The sequence below is a fragment of the Rhododendron vialii genome, chromosome 7a (genome assembly GCF_030253575.1).
Source record: "Rhododendron vialii isolate Sample 1 chromosome 7a, ASM3025357v1".
In the NCBI taxonomy this organism is placed as follows: domain Eukaryota; kingdom Viridiplantae; phylum Streptophyta; class Magnoliopsida; order Ericales; family Ericaceae; genus Rhododendron; species Rhododendron vialii.
In genome coordinates this window covers 24462127-24473254 of record NC_080563.1, presented here as the reverse complement: position 1 = coordinate 24473254, position 11128 = coordinate 24462127, and positions in this window count along the sequence as shown.

Sequence of the window (11128 nt, the reverse complement as noted above, 5' to 3'; positions counted from 1 at the left end):
GCTATGAACGATATTAGAAATCAAGTGGGCAAATTGACTACTGCAATTGGTGTCTTGCAACAAGAGAAAGGGAAGTTCCCATCTCAACCTTAACCAAACCCACAAGGTCAACATTTGATTGGTAGCTCTTCGGTGACTATCCCCAAGCAAGCCAAGGAAATTATATCTTTGAGAAGCGGGAAGACGATTGACAATGCTCAAGTGGAGCCGCCAGTTACGCCAATCTTGCTACCATTTCCAGCATCGTCACAACCATCTATACCAAATGGGGAATCTCCCAAGCAAGCTCCTACGGAATAGGAGAAAGGAAAGTCAAAGGGAAGAGACTCTCCACAAGTATTCACTATTCCCGCACCATACCCTAACCATTTAAGGATGCGGGCTAAACCAAATTTGAACACCAACATCTATGAAATGCTCAAGCAAGTGACAGTTAACCTTCCCTTGCTCGATGCTATCAAACAGATTCTGTCATATGCCAAATTTTTTAAGGACTTGTGTCCTCATAAACGTAAGCTCCAAGTTCAAAAGAAGGTGTTCTTGATCGAGCAAGTGAGCTCCCTCTTTCAGTCGGCCCTACCGCCCAAGTATAACGATCCGGGGTGTCCTACCATATCCATCACTATTGGGGGCAAGGTCGTGGAAAAAGCTCTTATTGATTTGGGAGCAAGCGTGAATCTCCTACCGTTCTCGGTGTATGAGCAACTTGGCTTGGGAGAGATGAAGCCAACCAGAGTGACACTACAATTGGCGGACAGGAGTATTTGAGTTCCTAAGGGGATGGTTGAAGATGTACTTGTTCAAGTCGGCAATTTGTATATCCGGTTGACTTTGTGGTTTTTTTTTTTTTTTGGTAATTTAGCTTGAAATTAAAAAAAGGTTAATCGAATATACAGCCTACAAGGGGCATACCCCAGGAGAAAAAAAAAAGAACAAGAAGAAGAATGAAAAAAGTGCAATAATCCATGCACAACCCGCAGAGAGAGTAGAGTAGAGTAATGTAACCTAACAACATGCAATGTGATTTGGTATCCTACCCCCGTTGCACTGTCCTCCTAAGAAGTCAGATAGAGTAACGGGGGTGTAGGACACAGGATGATACAATTGTGCATTGTAATGCAAATAATAACAAATAGTGATAGCAACCTATTACTTGGCACATCCTACCAGACTAGGATATAACATAAATAGTCTCGGTCTGAAACGACCATATAATGAACCATCATGGAGGAAAAGCAGAACATAGCAGCTTGGCATCAAGGGAAGGTTGAACAGGTACAACAGAGGAACATGGCACTGAAAAGAGGCTCAAACCTGAGACGTCAACATTCGACAAGAGGCCCTGCCCTGCACACCACGTCCAATCTGTCCAGACTACTACTCCTTCAACCAAATTCCCTAGGCTCGACTGAAAACAACCCGCTCACAACCAACTACCAAACAGCATAAACTCCTAAGATGGGATATACAAACCAAGATACTAATAATCCAACCAAACCCAGAGTAACAAGCATAATACTCACTTCTAGTAGAACAGCCACTACAGAGGGACAAGGCACTGAGAAGAGGCTCGAAATGGAGATGACGGCATCTGACAAGGCTACCCTCCCAAGTACCCTACACACCACGCCCATTCCATCTAGACTACTACACCCTCAACCTAATCCCCTAGGCTCGCTATAATCTAAAAGAGAGACAGTTCAAGCACCAATAAGAGTGAAACCATCAAATTGTGGCCACTCAAACCGCAGGTGAAACTAAGCTGCCCTTTTCAATCCGCGCACAACCACCAATCTAATCAATGACAGCCTCCGAAGCTACCTTTTTTAAACAGTGAATGCACCAATCTAATCAATGATAGCCCTCAAAGCTACCTCTTTCGACTAATGCACGACCACCAATCTAGTCGACAATAGCCCCAGTCATACCACACTACGCTAAAGAACCAAGCTAGAGAATCTGTAGAGACCCGTAATTTATTTAATTACTGAAAATGATAAATTATATGCCTAATCGAGAAAATATGGATTAGTTGGTGGATATTTGGATTGAGGACTAGAGTGAAGGAATAGAGAATTGAGGGAGTGTGGTGTAATAAAAAGATACATGAGTATATATAGGGGTGTGTGAGGAGTAGGAGAACATTTTTTATCTCCATTCTCTCTCTCTCATCCGTTCTCCCTCTCTCTCCACTAGCTATCTCTCTCTCTCCTCTCCTCTCCTCTCACTCAAAACTCCACTCAATCTCGCAAAATCTTCAAGAATCAACCTCCTTTAAGCCTTCCATTCGCGTTCTTGAGGTCGGAGATCCGTGGGTCAAGCTTGAAACGAAGTTTCGGAGTTTTAAAGGTTAGGGCTCGTTCAAATATGTTTGAATCTCAACATTGTAGTGAGGTAGGGACTTCTTTACCTCTTCTATGTGTTTATATGTTGATTTGGTGAAGATTCGTGCCTTGGGTTGTTGGATTTTGGTTATTGAGCATGCCTTGAAAATCTGTTGAAATCGCTACCCGAAGCCCCATGGTATCGATACGGATTATGTGGCATATCGATACAGTAAGCTTATCTTTTTGGACAGTTAGTGTTGTATCGATACGGATTATGCGCGTATCGATACCAGGAGCTTAACTCCAGTTTTACTCTTGCTACTCTTCCGTCGATTGTTTTGACCCCCAATCACTTCTAAATCCTTTTGGACACCTCCTAACCTATCTTAAGCTTGTCTAATTGACTTCCTTTGTCTTCTCGATGTGATCCTTGTTCCGTTGGTCTTCCCGTTAATAAGAACCGAATGAGGAATTTATTTAGTTAATACATCGTTAAAGTGTATTTTGTACATTGTTGGCATTTGTGATCGTTCTTGGTGCATTTATGATGACGTTAGTATAACGTAAGATGTTTCATCTATGAATGTGTTCATGGGGAAGTCCTAGCTTGCATATTGTATTGGACTATAGCTGATTGGGGTCGGAAGTAGATTTAGGGAGACCCGTAAAACAATGGGTGGTAATACAGAGACTTCGAGGGGTGGTAATACAATAACCCGAGTTGTTGGGGATCATCGTGACGCAAGGGGTGGTATCACGGTAATCCTTGTGGAGTGATGCGGTAACGCAAGGGGTGGAAATACCGATGGTGGGAGTTTGGGTTAGTGAGTTGAGTTGGGATTGTTGGAGTCATCATGTCATGTGACTTACGCACTTAATCTAGATAAAGGTTCATTGACAAATTGATTGGTCATTATCTGTCGAACTGCATTTCCTTATCCTCTTTCATTTGCACTTATCAACATATTAGCATATAGAGTTGGTAAAGGTTTTCCTACTGGGCTAGTGTAGCTCAACAAAATCCTTCTTTTCAGGTTCAAATGCTGGACAATAGATTGCATGCTATGGTGTGCTTGGACATGAAGATTTGTTTTGGAAGCTAATTTCATTTAGTTACTTATTCATCTTTGTAACAGACTTGCTTTTGACCAAAGATGGCTTTGTAACTAATTTGCTCTTGAATTATCTTTTGACTAAAGTTTGTAACATTCTGAACATGTCATATTGTATCTAAGTTAATTTGGGCCGTGGTGCCAAGGTTGTATTCCTTTAATCATGGGGACTTGTTTGTAAATTAAACAGGTGGGAAACTCTTTTGGGTAATATGTATGATACGTGAGGTTCCTTTATCAAAAAGTATTATTTATTTATGTTGAAAATCGAGGGCATGACAAATTGGTGTCAGAGCATCTAGGTTTGAATACTTTGAGACCGTGGGGAGACTTCCAATCTCATGGGTTCAAAATGTCACGCCTTTTGCATAACATATGTGTGCTTGTGTGCATTGATATGACATGACTTATGTGGCTTTACGTTTTGATATAATAAAGTGGCGTGGAGTTGTTTTAACCCGTGATGGGATAGTTCGGGGCTTAAACCTCATGAAATGATGTTGTCATTGATGAACCTTCTCTTTCTTATAACTTGTAGTAAGATGCCTCCGAGAATGCGTGCTAGGGTAGGTGAGGCCGAAAGTAGGGGTGGTCGTGGCCATGGCTGAGGTCGTGGTCGTGGCCGAGAAGCGCTAGTCGAGGATGAGGTTAGCCATCAATGGGAATCCGAGGGAAGGGACCGGACACGGTCAGGGAGAAGAGGTACCAATTGTTCAAAATCCTTTTGCTAGAGATTTCGTTGCGGCTCTTGCGGCTGCAAACCTTTTAAATCCTGCTCCTAGGGAAAGCGCGGATAGTCGTGCTATGATAGCAATGAGGGAGTTCAGCCGTAGAAATCCACCTACGTTTGATGGGTCGAGCAGTGACCCTCTTGTGGCCGATCATTGGCTAGCTCAAATTTGAAAACTTTTCAGGGCTCTTCAGATAATGGAGGATGACTTGCGGGTGAATATCGTAGCCATTCAGCTTACCGGGGAAGCAAATGAGTGGTGGGAGTTAGTCTTAGAATCAAGGAAAGACGCAAGGAGAGCAGCAAGGACCGTGGCTCAAGTGAATGAGTCAGATGTTGAGAACTTAACTTGGGCAGAGTTTGAGATGCTCTTCGAGGAGCAATACTTTTCGGAAATGAGTCGTGACCACTTGAGAGACGAGTTTGAGAAACTAGGGCAAGGGGATATTACCGTATCGGAATATGCATTGAAGTTTCAATCTTTGTCCCATTTTGCACCGGAATTGGTGGCCACCGAAGAGAGAAAATGTAGGCGGTTTGAAAGAGACTTGCACGATGCCGTGAAGAAGTTTGTTATGGCACAACGCAAAGGGAGATTCTCTGAAGTTGTTGAGTGTGCAAGAAGCATCGAGACACCGAGGGAGGCACCCAAAAATACTAGGGTTTGGGAACCAAGGCAACCAATGTGGGGTATGAGCTCTTCGTCGGGAAGTTTCGGCAGTCAAGGGAGAAAGAGACAAAGAGATCAAATGTTGACTTCGCAGGGTCCGTCAAACTTTAGGCCTCCACCATCGTCTTTGTTCGGGACTCAGGGAGTCTCCAATAGACCTCTGATCTTATGCCATGAGTGTGGTCAAGCAGGGCACATTCGTGCCCAGTGTTCACGACTTTTGGGGACGTGCTTCACTTGTGGGAAAGGTGGTCACTTTGCTAGAAATTATCCGCGTGGGGATGGGGCACGTAGCGAATCTGGTTCAGTGCAGCAGCCGACGGGTGGACAGGGTTCTAGTCGGCAATCGTTTCGGGGTTCACAAAGGCAGCAACAGCCTCACTTCCATCAGACCATTTTAGTTCAGGGATCTCAGGTTGAGAGAGGAGCTAGTTCGTCCATGCCAACGCAGGGCTCCGGTCATCGGGGTGGACATGCTCAGGGTCAGACTACTCAAGGGAGGGTTTTTGCTATCACTTCTGCTTTTCCGCCTCCACCACCTCCTGTTACTTCTCAGGCCCCGGAGACTTCGGTTGTGAGGGGTACATTTCTCTTGTTTAACTCTTTCGCTAGAGTATTATTTGATTCTGAAGCATCGCATTCATTCATTGCTGCATCTTTTGCTTGTGCTTTGGAATTGGAAATTGAGAGTATCAGTCCTCCATTGTTTGTTGACACACCTATAGAAGGTAGATCGCCATTAGATCGCATTTGCCGGGATTGTGAGCTTATTATTCAAGATTGTCGTTTTACTTTTGACTTTATCATGCTGAATATGTCGGGGTTCGACCTTATTTTGGGAATGGATTGGCTATCGACGTTCCATGCTACTATAGATTGCTTCAAGCGTCGGGTCCGTATTTGTCCGCCTGGGGGTTCTTGTTTCAAGTTCTTCGGGGAGCGTCGGGAACCGATAGAACCATATATGTGTGAGTCTCAGGAGCGTGAGTCAATGTATGCCTTATTAGCGAGTTTGGCGTTAGATGAGGATGTGTCCATGCGTGGGGAGCTACCTTTTGTTGTTTGTGATTTTCTAGACGTATTTCCAAAGGAGTTACCCGATTTACCACCCGAGAGAGAGATTGAATTCACTATTGACTTACTTCCTGGTACCGCTCCTATCTCCATACCTCCTTATCGCTTTTCACCCACCGAATTGAGGGAATTGAAGGTTCAGTTGCAAGAATTGGAGGATTTGGGGTTTATTCGTCCGAGTACGAAACCATGGGGAGCACCGGCTTTGTTCGCTCAAAAGAAGGATGGGTCGCTTCGTTTATGTATCGATTACCGTAAGTTAAACCGCATAACCGTTAAGAACAAGTATCCAATGCCTAGAATCGACGACTTGTTTGACCAACTTCGAGGCGCCACTTGTTTTTCCAAGATCGATTTGAGGTTCGGTTACCACCAGTTGAGGGTTCGGAGGGAAGACATTCCAAAGACCGCTTGTCCTACCCGGTATGGCCACTACGAGTTCGTTGTTATGCCCTTTGGGTTGACGAATGCACCTGCAACCTTCATGGATCTGATGAACCGTATCTTTCGTGCCTATCTTGACAGTTTCGTTGTTGTTTTCGTGGAACATCCTTATTTATTCGTCTTCGGAGGAGGAACACCAATCTCACCTATCTATTGTTCTTGAACTCTTGAGAGAGCACCATTTATATGCTAAGCTTAGTAAGTGCGAATTTTGGTTATCCGAAGTCAAATTTTTGGGTCACATTGTGTCAAGGGATGGGGTGTCCGTTGATCCGGGAAAGATAGAGTCCGTAATGAATTGGCAACGACCGAAGAATGTATTCGAGATTCGTAGTTTCTTGGGCTTTGCCGGGTATTATCGTCGTTTCGTACTTGATTTCTCTCGCCTAGCGGCTCTATTGACTAAATTGACTCGTAAGGGGACTCGTTTCGTTTGGAGTGACGTGTGTGAGAAAGCCTTTGAAGAATTGAAGAGAAGATTGACTACCGCGCCCGTTCTGATCGTGCCCGAACGGGGAGTTGGCTACTCCGTGTATTGCGATGCTTCGAAAGAGGGGTTGGGGTGTGTTTTGATGCAGTTGGGGCGAGTGGTAGCATATGGATCGCGGCAATTAAAGACTCACGAGCGGAACTACCCTATGCATGACTTAGAACTTGCGGCCGTCGTCTTTGCATTAAAGAGTTGGCGTCACTATCTTTACGGTGAGAGGTTCGAAGTCTTTTCTGATCATAAGAGTCTAAAATACTTGTTCTATCAAAAGAAGCTTAATTTGCGACAACGCCGATGGATGGAACATCTAGAAGACTACGATTTTGAGTTGCAATATCATTCGAGAAAGGCGAACGTGGTAGCAGACACGTTAAGTAGAAAATCAACGCACCTTGCAAGTTTAGCCATCCATGAGTGGAAAACGATGAATGACTTAGGCCCGTATGCATTGCATTTTGAGGAAGTTCAGGATGGAGTCACTTTGTGCAATTTAACCGTTCAATCGACTTTATCGACTCGAGTGGTTGAGGCCCAACAGCATGATGAAGAAGCGGAGGAGTTTCGTACCAAGTTTCTTAGTGGAGATGCTCAAGAAGGATGGATGATTCATGCCGATCAAGGTTTGCGATACCAAGGAAAATTGTTCGTACCCATTTCGTGTCGGGAGGAAGTTTTGATAGAATTTCACCAGTCGCCGTTAGCCGTGCATCCGGGGGGAAGAAAAATGTATCACGACTTGCGTAGACAGTTTTGGTGGCCGGGAATGAAGAGGGATGTCGTTATCTTCGTGTCCAGGTGCCTTACGTGCCAACAGGTGAAAGCCGAACATCAACGACGCATAGGGGAGTTACAACCATTGCCAGTGGCCGAATGGAAGTGGGAGAACGTGACAATGGATTTCATTACCGGTTTACCGCGATCGCCGAGGGGGCACGATGCCATTTGGGTGATAGTCGATCGATTGACCAAGTCTGCGCATTTCTTACCGATTCTGGTTATCGATTCGATTGATACGCTTAGTCGTTTGTACATCCGCGAGATTATCCGTCTTCGTGGGATACCCATTTCTATCGTGTCAGATCGAGATCCAAGGTTTACCGCGCACTTTTGGCAGAGCCTGCAGGCCGCTCTTGGCACCAACTTGTTGTTTAGAACCGCGTATCACCCTCAAACAGATGGACAATCCGAGAGAACGATCCAAATTCTAGAAGACATGCTTCGGGCTTGCGTTATGGACTTTCGGGGTAATTGGGAGGATCACCTACCGTTAGTCGAATTCGTGTACAACAATAGTTACCAGTCTAGTATCGAGATGGCACCGTATGAAGCTTTGTATGGGAGACCGTGTCGATCACCCGTTTGTTGGACCGAGTTGGGCGAGGCTACGTTGGTCGGGCCGGAATTGATCCAAGAAACTTCTGAGAGCATGAAAGCGATACGTCGACGTCTTCTTGAAGCACAAAGGAGAACCACCGAGCAAGTTAAATTGATTCGCCAACGGTTGATAACCGCGCAAAGTATACAAAAGAGTTATGCCGACCATCGTCGCCGACCGTTATCATTTCAAGTGGGGGATCACGTGTTTCTTAAGGTGTCGCCGCGTCAGGAACTATCTCGTTTTGGGCAAAAGGGAAAACTTTCACCGCGTATCGACTAGGTCTTGTCAAAAATTGCCACTTCGCCATTTCTGTCAGAGCCCATGTTTAGTTTTTCCGTTTACTGTGATACAATCCTTCTATTTACTCTGAACTATATCCAATTTGTCTTGTATCACATTAATCTTGTTGGTTGTAACTTGAATAGCTTTCAAATGTAATTGATTGCTTTTACTTCTTAGACTTCCTTTCAATATGCAGTAGTTTAATAGCTTTCTTCATATAGAACTTCACGTAATATCGCTTCAACGATATTCTGATAACTTCCAGAATCCGTATAGTATACTTCGGCTGCTTATCAATAGGAATGGCAGCGGGGCAGGGCGGGTTTATGCGTACCCTGACCCCGCCCCAAAAATTATTACACGGACCCAACCCTGCCCGGGTATTTTTTGGGTACTCCCATTCTTGCTCCGATCGGGGAACGTGTTTACCTGCCCCACTCTGTAAGAAATTAAAAATTTTAATAACCTAAAAACAAAATAAAACAAAATAATTATAAATAAATTGATGCGCCCCACTCCATAAGAAATTAAAAAATTTAATAACCTAAAAACAAAACAAAATAATTATAAATAAATTGATATTTTAGTATAATGGTGAAATATAAAGGTAAGAATAGAAGGTTTTTTTTAGTAAAATGATAAAAATATGAGGGTAAAAATATAAAAAAATTAGTATAGTAATTACTTTCACCCCGAATCCTACCCAAACCCGGCCGGGTTTTTGATTTTTTACCCTGACCCCAACCCTATACCCGAAAATGAGGTGAAAACCCTGCCATGAATGGGGCAGGGAGGAGCAGGTCCAATTGCCAAGCCTACTTATCAATTTGAAAATAAAGAATAGTTTTGAATTCCAGAGAAGTTCCCACAATATATCGCATCTAGGCCATAATTTAAAAATAAATCTCAGAGCTCCATCCCGATAAGTAAAGAATAAATAGATTCGGTAGACCATTGTCGATCACTCAAACAAGATCATCTCAGATAAAGTAAGATTGATTTGTCCATAGCGATATGTTCCTTCCTTTACTCTGTTTCATTCTGTAATTACCCTAACCCTAGTTATGGTTTAAACTTTGTATTTTAGTTAAACTACATTAATTGTGCTTGAATAACCTTAAAAAGGCTTGTTTTATAAAAGGGAGTTACATGACAACATGGGGACATGCACACACTGAATAATCTTCCTTGTGCCTAACAAAACAAAAGAGGGGAAATCGTTCTTCCCTGTCATTCTTATCGTTTCCACCGTTTCAACAAGAGAACGACACACACACACAAATCAGCAAAGAGAGAAAGAGGGAGAGATAGACAAAGAACACTGGAGAAATCTAGAGGAGGAAGAAGAAGAATTGGGGGAAGCTTACTTGGAGTAAAATTGAAGCCTTACCTGGTAAGTGTTGCAATCCTTCATCCTTAGAACTCCTGATTGGGTTTGAGGGCGTTCATGGGATACTCAAATCGGTGGATGGCTCTAGATAGCTGTTAAGCAACGAAGCAGTAAATCCAGATCTCGGTTGTTACGTTACCATTGTGGGTCAATACTCGCCATCAGAGTTCTCACCACGATGCACGGGGAGAACTGCTTGTGTGGGTAGAGTTCTGCGTAGGTGATGCGCCGGCCACGCTAAGGAGTTTATCCTCAGATCTGTTGGTGTCAACGGTCGTTCTGGGCTCGTACTTCAGTTGGGCATTCAGCTGTTGCATCGCAAACTGTTGGGATTTGTCTCACATCGATTAATTATCTCCTCCAAAACTAGTATATGAGCATGGCCGGCCTCTTCACTCTTTGCCAATTGGTTTGGAGTTGGATGCTTTAACATGGTATCAGAGCTAGGCTTACGGAGGCTTTTTCCCTTTGTTTGTGCCATAGTTGCACTTTGTTTTATTGTGATCCGTGTGTTCCGGATCCTGTGTTGACATCTCCACGTGCGAATCGAGGTCGCAGGTGCGGGGGAGTGTTTGGATTTATCCCACATCGGTTAATTATCTCCTCCAAAACTAGTATATGAGCTTGGGCAGCATCTTCACTCTTTGCCAATTGATTTGGAGTTGAATGCTTTAACACAAAGTGATAACTCCATGGCTCGAGTACTGTGTTACCCTTGTGGTCCAATGCTCACTTTTTCATAATTGCTTGAGTAGGTGTTTGGTTCTATGTGTGAGGGAGATGCAGTGGTTAAGCTTCGAGATGATATATTTGTGGGTCAGATTCAGTATCCAAAATTGTCCAAAAAGAAGAAGTGGGATACCCCACGCTGCTCCTTAATCATGAAGGTAATTGCATTTCAATTATTAGAATATTCAATCTAGTTTGCTGACTTGGCATTTCAAAGCTGAATTTTGAAATGCCTTTGACATATAAATCCAACGTGAGAAACTCGAATGGGCAATCATTGTTTGGACTGAGATTGGATTAATCGGTTTGGATCTATTTCATTAATACTTGTATTAGCTAGATGTTCCAGGTGTCGCCGGTACTATTGGTTGCCTAATTCTAGAGCTAAGGTTTTAGCATTTATGTTGGGCTTGTTCACAATCCAAGTTTCTTTGCTTCTTTGGACCGTATGTTCTAGTGTAGTATGGCTGTGACCATGCCTATCCTTATTAGATTAGTGGTG